We start from the raw sequence: 13274 nt of genomic DNA, 5'->3' as shown, positions 1-13274 counted from the left end.
ATGAATTATTGATATTGCTTGACTTGAATATTTTATGCCTCTGTGAAAATGGATAGCAGAGCCAAATCACAGCCTGCAACTAAATTATGAAGGTCATCTAAAAGAATGCCAAGCAACTAAAGTCTGCTTCCCCAGATCAAAAGACGGTCTGCAAATTTTCTGTTGAGTTATACTTTCCTCTATTATTTATTAGTCATACACAGCTGAGCAAGGTTTGAAATAAAATACTGGAATCTTAAATGCATTCCAGGAAAAAGGCTTGCTGTCATCAGCACATGCTATTGGCTACAGCATTTTGTAATGAACTGTAATTTTCTGTGACAAGCGTTTACTTATGTCACAGATTTCAAACCAGCTTCTTGAAAATCCACCAAAGCAACCTCCAAGTGGCACTGCTAATTGCAAGCTTCCTAGGTAAAAACACAAAGCGTAGCTGAAGATGGTGACCAAACAGTCATTAACTGCTGAAATGACTGATTTCTCAGAGATCTTTACAATTAAGGATCATATTCAATAGCTTACAACACCATCTATGATATCCGAGAAAAAATAGCATCTGTAGCACAGCTGGAGCAGCTGTGTTGGAAAATCAATCATTGCCTGGCAAAGGAACAACTGATTTTCCATCAATCGGTACACAAGGCATTCTGTTAGGTTTATAAAACACATAAATTTATTGCAGTATCTGCAAATGCAATAAGTGGGTTAGAAATGTAAGAGCAATAGAGAAAAGACAGGTTTAAAGCAGCTATCAGGCTTAATACGAAAAGAGCTGTATTTACGCATGCTGTAAATACAATATTATGGTAATGAACAGATGAACTGCTCAGTATGATTAGCTCTGACAATAGAGCCAAGAGTAATCCAGAAACAAGGGCTTTTTCCACTGTAGCAAACATCTTGTGCTACGCAAGTCTCTAATTTTTCTTTTTGATAAAATGGCCATTCATGGAAACAGTTACTCCCAATTGTGCCAAGAACTCATAAATCCCTGTAAATTCCTGCAGCTTAGGCTTTTTTTCTAGAATTTTATTGGCCGGAGCCCATCAGCAATACTGAAAATCTTATCATTCTGTTGAGATTATACCACTTCTATAATAATTTCTCCAATTCTCATTTTAAAGGACAATAAAGATTGTAACTGTTCTTCTAACTCCAACATAAAAGAAAAAGTGAGGTTGGGGGGTTATACCAGAAATTGTACAAGTTGGTATTAAAGCTATGATATGTTAATACTCATAAAACAGAAGCCTATTACCTAATGTCAAGCCTCAGCAAGGGGCAGAGATGCATTTGTGTATAAAGTAATAGACATAACTAGTCACGTTACTCAACAGACTTGCAATAGTCAACAGCCCAGGCTGGCGATCCTTGAGCAGTTGATATCCTTCCCTTTGGACACTGTTGCCTCCACTTAGACACTGCTACCTGGAAGGCAATAGTCTCTTCATATAGCCTTCCCATATTGGGTTGGGAATCCCCATCGCTCCCGACTCTGATTTATCCTGGAGCACCTCTTATGACCTCGGTACTCCCAGCCTTTCCCTCTGTGGCCATCAACCATCCCCCAGCAGTACTGAACTGGTTCCAGAACTGTGGAATATGGCATGGTCTTACACAAATGCTGCTAACAGGAAGATCCATCTGAAAAATGATGTATTGCCTTAAGCATGCCTGATCGAAGAAAAATTGCAATGGTTTTAGATAAACATCGGGAGAACAACCAATGCCTAGCATTGCACAAAGAACAAGGCAGCTGGTTATCGATGCAGCCAGGCAATGGTAGCCAAAATGACAGGGCAGGTGTTGGAAATTCATCACAGAGGAAAGTTACCAAATGCAAACCTGTGGCCAATCTTAATTATCACAAAGCTGTTCTTAATCAGTGGAATTGATAAAGCCCTTCCCAAAGCAATGCTCCTCCACGTGTCTGGGAGCCGCACAAGGAATAACACAGAGGCAGTTTCCTGTAGAAGTGAGTCATTTTCTAATTTAGGCATTTTGATTTTGATACAGTTAATTCTAATCCTGGTAGGTCTACTGGTCATCATGCCCTATAATGGGTACCAAAATGTTTCAAGGGCAAAAGACTACAATGATATACCAGAAAAAAAAGCAAGGCTGGAAAAGGCAGCTTAATCTTTATGATGCCCAGCTGTGAAATCCTACCTCATGGTGCCATCGCATACAATCCTATAAAAACACAAAGGCTGAAAGTTTCTGATTTAGCCAGACTGATCCAGGTAGCATGTCAGCAATAAAGAGAAATGACTCTCTAGCTTTCCTTTGACATTCACAGGTGCTGTCTTCCAAAACTGCTAAAAATATAGTACTAGGACCACAGCATTGAATGATCCTTTGTGGACTAGTACTTAGAAAAATATCAGATGCTTGAAATAAAAATAATTGACTACTAAGAAATTAAAATAATTTCATACTACTTTAACCCTCAAGAGTATCTCCCCTCCCAATATTTTCAGGAATGTTGAAACAGTATCTTTTTTTTTTTTTTTCCTAAACGTGATCTGTTTCTAGTTGCTGGTTTTCTGCATATTTGGCTTTCTCCACAGTTTAGTACTTTGAAAAATGTGTAAATGAGACTTGGGATCTTTGAAGCTGAGAGCAAATCTTTGTAGGAAAAAAGAAATGTTAAGTTTAGAAAGCCAAACAGGATTCAAACTTTCCACTAACTGAAGACTTCCAGTTAGCACTAGGTTTGCAGCCCAAAAGATAAAATTAAGTTGCAATATATTTGTGAATACTTGTAAACTCTAGGAATCTTTGATACTAGTTCCTACCGTAACAGACAAAAAAATGCAGAGGCACATTTTAATTACCTGTCAGGAACTAAATAAAAGATTTGTTTTATTGAATACTCCCTGTGTGTAATATAACTATGGAAACAAGTCTGAAATCCAATTGACTTTCTATTTACAGGCTCCTAAAGAGCTATTAAAACATAAAAGTGAACTACTTAAAACCTGTTTGAAGTTTTATTCGTCTTTAATGTATTTTTCACCTGTTTGATGATTGTTTATACTTTGTAGAATGATGAACTGTGACATTTTTTGCCATTTCATCATGTTGAAGATTTTGCTATATTTAAGTCAAAACATAACAATGTTTGCCACAAAAAAGCTGTTGTAAAAAACGTGACCATGGCAAAACCATGTTTTAAGCCAACAGTGACAAAGCTCTTCACATTAATTTTTGAGCTTATTTCAGCTTCATTTCAGATGCAGGGAACTGGACACTTGCTGCACTGAAGAGGCGATTGTCTAAACACAGTCAGATTAGAAAAGTAGTAGGAAAGGAACTGCTCTTACTACTGTTGCAGATATGGCAACTGGAAGCCTGAAAAGACAAATTACTCGAGTGACAGTTCTTCAGAAGGCATAGGGCAAAGGTAGGAATGGAATTGTCTACTGACAGCCTAGTAAGCAGATAATCAGCATTATTTGTGTTCCCATTAATGAAATGGTATGCACCACCTTATCGTCTAAAATAAAGCATTATTCTCCCTGAATAAATATAATGAAATGCCGTGTGATAGCCAAGAATTTGGATTGTATCCTTACAGAAGATCAAACATAAAATATCGGTCTCCATTGAGTAGATATCTTGGGTCTCACCTTGGGCACACTTCCAAACCTATCCACAGCACAGTTCTGGTCTACTGAAACAGGCGGAGGTCTTGGCTCTCTAGAGGATCAGAAAAAAATTTTCAATTGTAAAATGCTTCACTTACTCATTTTGACCAATTCTTCCTGTTCTGGAACAGCTGAACTGACACCACACACTCACATGCCAGCAAGATCAAAATTACCTACAGTGTTGTAGTTATTCTTCAACCAGTATTACCATTCATTACTATTGACAAGTCCCAACATCTAGGACAAACTCATGGGCGGAAGAAGTACATCTTAGGGGCAGAGGAAATTGTTTTTACACATTTTACTTTGGTTACTTAGAAATACTCTGGTGTTTCACATGGATATTACCTGAATGTAGCAACAAACATGTAATGCTTCTGTCATTACCCTGATGCACTCTTCTGGCAGGTGATAACTTTTATTTACTTACACCATCCTTTCCTCAAGCACGGATTAGAACCACGTGACATACCTACGCAGGAAATACTCAGACCTTTAGAAACTCCATCTGATGTCAAGTACTAAAATACACGGCCCTGAACATATAACCTCTCTGAGCAGGGAGACTGGACTAGGCCATCTCCGGTGGTGCCTTCCAGCCTCAGTGATGCTGTGATAACATCTCCTCATAACATGAGTTACCATAAGCATGTTAGTGCTGTCCCAGCTCCCTACTCTGGCTTTCCACAGAAGTTGAATCATGTTCAGAATTCCCAGTTCATGTCCTGCCTAAAAACCTCAGGTGTGTATCACTTCTCTCATAGAATGGAGCTCTCCAGAAAGCAGAGTCTGCCTCTTCGGGAAACAGAAATCTTAGGGAGGGGTTGAGCCCATGGAATGAAAGCCAATGGGAATAATAAACCTATTTCCTTCGATCTACCATCTTCTGGCTCTGAGTACAAGACTTTTCTTCTGCCTTATGTCCTCCAATAGAAATAAAAAGCAAGATTTACACCTGCAAACCCAAATACAATCTGACAAATGAACATACCAAAGCATGATATCCTATACACTTTTCATTCCTTCTGACAGAAGATGAGTGCAGACATATGATGGATTTCAATCAGACTGAACAGTTGGAGAACACCCAAACAGCTGGAGCGTGCCCTTCAGTGCATCAAGGGGTGCACTCTAAGAAACTATGTAGACTAGAACTTGCCACCTGCCTAGCACATATGGAAAATCATCAGTAAATAATAACAATGATTGTTTGATCAAACATCTTCTCTCTGCTAGCCTGAGGAGTAGGGAACAATAAGGCTGATTGTACATCAGGTGGTCCTGAGGTTTTCCTTTAATTACAGTAAAATGTATCCAAAATAGAACATAAAACAATCTGCTCGGAAAAGTCAAACCGGTAAATCATTTTATACACACTTATCTGCTAGCGTGGTTCACTTCCATTTCTTCCTTTTATTGCACAGAGAGGAGCAAGTGGGTCAAAGACACATTTCTGACTGTGAAACCTTAGCTTTAACACTACTAGCTCCAGGTCTGACAGCCCCGGGTGAGACATACAGGGACAATTCTGTTAATTTTTCCCATTTCAGTGGACCTCACTCACTAAGTCCTAAAGCTCCTGATAGCCACATGTTGTTGGAATATCCTTTTCTCTTATTGATGGAAACTACACATGTTGTAAAACTGAAGTTCTAGAACGCTTTTGCCATTCGTGCTCTGCATTCAATTTGCTTTCTGAGCTTCGCCTTGGGTGCTGAGAAAAATGAAGGTGTTGGCAGTGGTAGTCACTAGACTTTTTGGGACAGTGGAGGGTGATCTCAGGAGCTTTTGAGGTTTCAACCTATCCCTTCTCTGATGTGCTATAGCCCAAATACTACATTAGTCTGAACAAAAAACATGTACCATGCCAATTTACATCTACACCTGAAGGTATGTATTGAGCACAGAGAGTCCTTTCCAGTAAGCAGAGGGAATTTCAAGAGGTTTTCCAAGAGAAAACCAAGAGGTTTTCTTGGATACTAACTCAATTTAATTGTGTTTCTAAACCGTGTTATGTGCATACAGACTGAGAGGGGTGGTTAACTGGAAATCATCCATCACAATTTTGGAAGCTCTGCGTCAGTAGTCTAGAACTGTTCAGGATTGTGTATCATGTTAACCCCAAGGAAATTACCTTAAGCAATTATCTAATTAGGCAGAGTTTTCTCTTTTTCTTTTTCCACTTATATCCCATCTCTACCACCATCCTAGCTGTCATCTCATTTGTAATAATCACCCAAGAGGCATATATGATGAGAAGTTCTCCAGCCAAGTCTCCCACTGCTTATACACAAATGACAGATTTGAAACACATTACAAAATTCCTTCATTCCTAAGACAGCCCAAAATACTCAGCCCTATTATGTGAAATCTGCCTTCTGCTATGAGGATGGGAAAGCCATTCAGCTCACAAAAACTGCTGAACAAATTGTTTGGAAATTTTACATGCATATGCTAATAAACTCACTCTGCTTAGGTGGAGGTGCTCCCTGCAGCATCCCTGATTATAGGATTATCTAGAAGACACCACATTTTTAATTTAGCTCTGTTTTTTATAAGCTGTGCTAATAAAATCTGCACCCCATGGAACCCCCCGGCTCATTAGCTATTACCCAGCCTTAGGCAGCACAAGTCTGTTTACATTACAAATAAAAGATAAAATATGCTCATTGCCAGCTTCCCCCTTCCCGAGGGACACTTGTCATGAATCTATCCTGCAAAACTATCTCTTCACTACTCTCCCCTGACTTCCCCTTGCCCCAGGACACTTTGCCTTCATTTATCTCTTTCGGACTTAACAAACCACTACAACTACCTTAGATCAATTTCTCAAATCACAGTTTAATTATTTAGAAGGAAGTGAGCTTTTGCTCTCCATTAAAACAACAATCCCTACCCCCAAGGAACAACATTAAATCATTGTTTAATCCTTATTACTGCCTTAGGCCTCCCTTGGTACTGCAGTGTTGTTGAAACTTCATTTCAATATTTACCACTTAGATCACTTAAGGGCTGTCAGCTTTAATAAAATTTTATCAATTGGATACTTATATTATTCACAGTTTCATAAAAATAACAAGACCTGTCTTGGTATTTCACTCATATATGGGCTAATGCCTTTGACTGCTAAGGGATTTCATTTTATTAGCATTTACACAGAATGTGACTGATTTTTTAAACTGATATATACTGCATGAAGTTAGCAACAGCATCATACTAAGTTACATGAATTTTAATATATGCATCACTAAGTTTACAACTGCAATACACACAAATAAATCAACAAGGCAGATTTCACTGCCTTTCACTCCTAAACCCCTTATCTTTAAAGAGATTTGTCTCTCTCAAACCCTCTCTGCAGAGTATGGAGTAGTGACAACTCTCTGTGGTAGGTGTGCAATAAAGATATCCCAGATTCTTGGTTTGCAGAGTGTTCTACTGTCAAAGAACATGTTAAGACTTCCCACATTCAATAAAACACAGCACGATTTGACAGGGAATGTACCAGCTCAGTCAATAGGCTAGCAGTAACACAGTATTACTTCATACAGTCTCTCAAGTCAGAGGAATGAACTATACCAAATCTGAAAAAGGAAATTCCAGAGAGTTTTGATATTTAGCTATGCTCATTTGAGTAGGAATGGTCGATTTCTATGTACCCCTCCAAGTCCTTCCTTGACAAGACAGATTCCTGGAATCATCCAGGTACAACTACAGCCCAAGCACTTTCTAAATTTCTCTGGCAAGTGTGTAGTTTGTTGCTGCATCACTAACAAAACCAGGACCTGTTTAAAGCTAGAAGCTACAGTTGCTGTGGTCTCAGGTCTGCAACACGCTCCTCTGAATGGTAGCAAAAGGAAGACCAGGGATATGTGGGCCCCCTGCTGAACAAGGCAGCTGCCCTGGTGATTGAGAATACAGAGAAGGTGGAGTTACTAAATGTCTTCTTTGCCTCAATCTTTAATGCTAAGGCTGGTCCTCAGGAATCCCAGACCTTGGAAGTAGGAAAGGAAGTCTGGAGGAAGGTAGGCTGCCCCTTGGTCAAGGAGGATTGGGTTAGGGATCTCTTAGCCAGACGGGACACTCAGAAATCCATGGACCCCGATGGGATGCACCCGCGAGTGCTGAAGGAGGTGGCAGATGTTATTGCTAAGCCTCTCTCCATCATCTTTGACAGGTCATGGAGGACAGGAGAGGTGCCTGAGGACTGGAGCAAAGCCCATGTCACTCCAGTCTTCAAAAAGGGCAAGGAGGAGGATCCAGGTAACTACAGACCAGTCAGCCTCACCTCCATCCCTGGAAAGGTGATGGAGCAGCTCATTCTGGATGTCCTCTCTAAGCACGTGGAGGAAAAGAAGATTATCAGGAGTAGTGAGCATGGATTCACCAAGCAGAAATCATGCCTGACCAAACTGATAGGCTTCTATGATGGTACGACTGGCTGGGTGGATGAGGGGAGAGCAGCGGATGTTTTCCACCTGGACTTTAGCAAAGCTTTTGACACCGCCTCCCACCACATCCTCATAGGTAAGCTTAGGAAATATGGGATAGACGAGTGGATGGTGAGGTGGATTGAGAACTGGCTGAAGGACAGAGCTCAGAGTTGTGAACTCAGTGGTGCTGAGCCTAGTTGGAGGCCTGTGACTAGCGGTGTTCCCCAGGGGTCAGTATTGGGTCCTATTCAACATATTCATCCATTGATGAAGGGACAGAGCGCACTCTCAGCCAGTTTGCTGATGATACTAAACTAGGAGGAGCAGCTGAGACGCCAGAAGGCTGTGCTGCCATTCAGCGAGACCTGGACAGGCTGGAGAGCTGGGCAGAGAGAAACTTGATAAGGTTCAATAAGGGCAAGTGTAGGGTCCTGCACCTGGGGAGGAACAACCCCATGCACCAGTACAGGCTGGGGGTTGACCTGCTGGAGAACAGCTCTGCGGAGAAGGTCCTGGGCGTCCTGGTGGACAGCAAGTTGACTGCGAGCCAGCAACGTGCCGTTGCGGCCAAGAAGGCCAATGGTATCCTGGGGTGCATCAAGAAGAGTGTGGCCAGCAGGTCGAAGGAGGTTCTCCTTCCCCTCTACTCTGCCCTGGTGAGGCCACATCTGGAGTACTGTGTCCAGTTCTAGGCTCCCCAGTTCAAGAGGGACAGGGAACCACTGGAGAGAGTCCAGCAGAGGGGTACGAAGATGATTAGGGGACTGGAGCACCTCTCTTGTGAGGAAAGGCTGAGACACCTGGGGCTCTTTAGCCCGGAGAAGAAAAGACTGAGAGGAGATCTTATCAACACTTATAAATATTTAAAGGGTGGGTGCCAAGAGGATGAGGCCAGGCTCTTCTCAGTGGTGTCCAGCGACAGGACAAGGGGCAATGGGCACAAACTGGAGCACAGGAAGTTCTGCCTCAACATGAGGAAAAACTTCTTTACTTTGAGAGCGACAGAGCACTGGAAGAGGCTGCCCAGGGAGGCTGTGGAGTCTCCTTTCCTGGAGATATTAGAAACGCACCTGGATGCAGTCCTGTGCAACCTGCTCTAGGTGAACCTTCTTTATCAGGGGGTTTGACTAGACGATCTCCAGAGGTCCCTTCCAACCCCTGCCATTCTGTGAGTCTGTGAACACAGTACCACACAGCTGTAAGACAGATCCTTCTTTGGACTAGTACTATTGACAGATTCAGTGCTACTCTTTTGAGATGATCAACCTTGCACATACTTCTCAGACACGTTGTCTTTATCATATGGTAGAACTATTCTTTCTGTTAAAAGAATGGGCAAGGTTTTCCCCAAGTGGATGTGAATTTTTACTCCATAGGCAACGATCCTGCACTTTACATTAGGAATAATTAATGCATTGCAAGTCTGACAGATTTGCACAACAGGGATAATGAATATGTCAAACAGTTCAGTGGAAGAGGAGAAAAATTTACCAACTTTTAAAAAAATCACTTTTTTCAAAATAAGGTATTACAGGCCAACTAGCATTCCCAAGAGTATTTATGTCTATCCATTCTGCCTCTGCCTGATAAAGTTTTCCATTCCATCCCCCATGCTTTCTTTTAGACTTGCCTCCCCTTACCATCTTCACCATCACCCTCTTAGCCTTATTTTTAATAAGTTCTCCCTCTTCTAGCAGTAGACTTTCTTCTGTTTTCCTTTGTTTTTCAATTTTTGGCCTGCATCAAATCTCTTTAGAAAGTATCAGAGGACTTGTTTATTGCAGATAATTTTGGTCTCTCTCACCAATTTTAAACCTCTCTGACTTCAGAGCCAATGTATTTATAGAAGCTAGGTAAAACTGCTAAAAAAACATGTAGAGAACTTAGAAGGTCCCGGTTCATTTTAAATAACGAATCATACACTGAGGATGCTGAGTGTGAAAATGCTAATTATTTAGAGGTCTGGCTACTGTTAAGTCACTTTTGGATACAGGATTCTTGACAGCTTTCCTATACACAGCCAGGAATAGCTATTCAGAAATTGCATTAAATTGGATCAGACTGAATAGGAAAAATGTCCTCCTCCTATGGAGCAACAATTTTAAATTGAGACTTTGCCACCCTGCTTTAATCTGAATTCACTTTGGAACACAGACTAAGGTGCCAAAATGAACTGGCTGCTTGCAAATCCTGTACCATAACTTAGCTCCTGTGAGCCAGACTGGATTTTGTATTCAAAAAGTGATGAAAAAAGTAAATTAAAAAAAGAAAACAAGGAACTACTTGCCTTACACTTCTTCAGATTCAGCATCATTTTCAAACAAATGGTGCCAATTATAAGCGATCAACTCTGCTACACGCATATTCCCTACGCTCAAGTGTGCAGACTTCCAGCATCTTGCCAAAACCCAGCGATTTCTATTTTTACAATAATAAGGAAACAATGCTTGGAAAACATCACTAATTTAGCGTACATGGTAGGATGAGTTAGCACCCACAGTCATTTACAAAATGAGAGCCACAGATACAACCCATTCCTGTTGATGTTGGTGGAAATTCTGCCATCAGCTTCCACTGGAGCCAGGTTGTGTCTATGAATTGTTTGAATGTTTATTATTACTTACTCTTACTGCAGTAATAGGAAGAGGTTTGACTTGCAGACTGGGACCTTCAACAGCCTCAAATGAATTCAACAAGCAGCCAAAGAACTTCCAGTCTATGAATAAGCCATACCAAGGCAACGGAGGGCCACAACCAAGAACTGTGTAATACGCAGTGGTCATGGTAATCCAACTGCCTAGGGCTTTATTGTAATTAAAAGACACCAAGAAAGCCTTAACTTTAAGTAGAGCCTGATAATTAACATTGAAGTTGAAAGAGTAGTAAAGCAGGGAGCATGACAATTAAACATACCTGAGAATGTAAATATATGGATATGAAGTGCAGAGCGAATGTTGCCAATTTTCAAGTCAATTTTCCTAGTGAAAGCTCTAGTGGGGCAGACAAAAAACAGAGCTTATAAAAGAACCTGGTTGCAACCTTAGCCACAGAGTCTTGACCACAGCTCCATAATAAAATTACTAGTATATTAAGCATGTGAATGTGGGGTGATACAGAAGAGAAGATGGGGGCCCCATGGCTGGCTGGCAAGCCAACTGTGATTTTAACTAAAAGCAGATGCTTTTCAAGAGAGAATAGGTGCAACTTGCTCTTTTATGCAAGTCACGCTCAATTCACAGCCATTTTCTTAGATGTACACCTTCAGCACAGGAGTTCATGTGGCCTAAATTGAATGTAATAATCCAGATGGGAGTATAGCGATTCTGCATCCTTTCAACTAGAGGGTCAAGTTACTCAGCTCTCCTATTTAAAAGCGTATAAAAACGTGAGTTATTCAGTGTGCAGCTGAGAGTGCAAGAGCTTTAATCTTTACATTAGCCATATGAACGCACTTTCTATTTTTGTTTATTGTGCCACACAAACCTAATTGCTGTTGCTTTAGAACCAGCCACTATTAAAGGGCAACAAATAACTTCAGCTTCGGTAACACCAACGTTTTGGTCACCAGCTCTAACTTAACCCAGGTCAACCATAGCCGAAAGCTGTCGCCAGCTGGTGGTTTATGTAAAGCCAGTGGTCTGAGTCCACCTGCACATATAAAATGAAAACAAAGGAATGCCCACGAACAGCAGCATGATCTGTTGGCTGAACCACAGTGTGAGCAGGGAAATGGAACTGTACCCATGTCTAAGGAGGATCCCCCTAGGCAGATGTGGATCGAAGAGCTGCCCTCAGGTACTAAAACATTTAGTTATAGGAAAGGATTTCAGGCTCTAAAACCTCCAGGCTCAGCCCCTTGCTAAAAGGCAAAGCTCCACCAACATCACCCAGCTGTGACCTTAGTTCATCAAGTACTGCTTTCTTACCAAGCAATGTGATTTTTTTTACCATTTTTTTAATCATTTCATGTGAAATCTATTTGATTAATTGATAGATTTTAAAAGAGGTCTGTGGGAGGATGGGTAGAAGTCCGGATACCCTTTTTCCTTTGCTAGCCTCCCACTTTTCATGCTCTGTCCTCCTGAGCTCGATCGAAATATGCCAAATTGCATGAGCTGTTACCTCACGGAGCTTCCTACTCACAGAATGCATCTTTTGTTACATACCGAGGTGTTAATCCCTAGGCAATCAACAGCTGAATTAGTTCATAATGAAGACGAAAGGCTCCCTGGCTTATGCTGTTGCTGAATCTTACAGGTTTTCTTGTTTTATTTTATTCAAAAAACTATGGGGTGTTAACAACTTCTGCAATAAATCTAATAAAAGTAATATAAAACAAGCAGCTCCATCCTGGGTTTTGCTTACACTAGGAAAGGCAGCTTGGCATCATCACAAGGCACGTTGTTAGACACTGGAGCATAAAGGAAGCAGAAGAACTTCTACCCCTGTGTATCATGAGCCTCGTTGTCTTGTGTAAGTGTACCCAACCATACAAGTGTGTTACCTTAGCCCTTTTCCATGACAAGCGACTGCACAGCTCTGGAAACAGAGTTAGAGAAATCATTCAAGTAATCAGAAAAAAGTTTACTTAGGGTATAACTCTTGCCTCGTATGTCTTGCATGGCTGTGAATCAATGCAAAATTGTGACTGATTCCAAAAGCCAAAAATTGACACTGTTCATTCAATCTTTTTGTTCGAAGTAGAAGATGGGGTTGCATGTTTGTAACTTTATTTTTGTCAGCTCCACGGATATTTGCTAGAAAGATCAGAGTTAACCAGCTTTGCTTTCACTTACAGAATCATTTAGCCGTTTTACTGGAAAATTATAGCGGCTCTATACTTTTAATAAAAAATAATGAAAGTTTTGCCTCACTTCTTTTTTCCCCCCACAGCATCCGTTCCAAAGTGGCATACAGATGGAAATCTGAGATACAGATAAATTGGGACCAAAGTTACCCAGGAAGGGTCTGAGCCTAAGCCTTTCAAGTCGAACCTCTGCCCCACATATTTTTCAACTTGGAAACCCTTTCTACACTTTTTACAGTTAGTACTGCACCATCTACTCTCCAACCCACATGTACACTGAGTTTACCCATTGACTTCCAAGTGGATTTGCTCTTTTTCTTTCATTCCTCTGTACTTGAAAGCAAACTGATCAGTAATAAACAAAAAATATATTGTATGTTT

Source organism: Leptosomus discolor, chromosome 2 (assembly GCF_034619465.1).
Source record: "Leptosomus discolor isolate bLepDis1 chromosome 2, bLepDis1.hap2, whole genome shotgun sequence".
Taxonomy (NCBI): Eukaryota; Metazoa; Chordata; class Aves; order Leptosomiformes; family Leptosomidae; genus Leptosomus; species Leptosomus discolor.
This window is presented reverse-complemented; position numbering follows the sequence as displayed.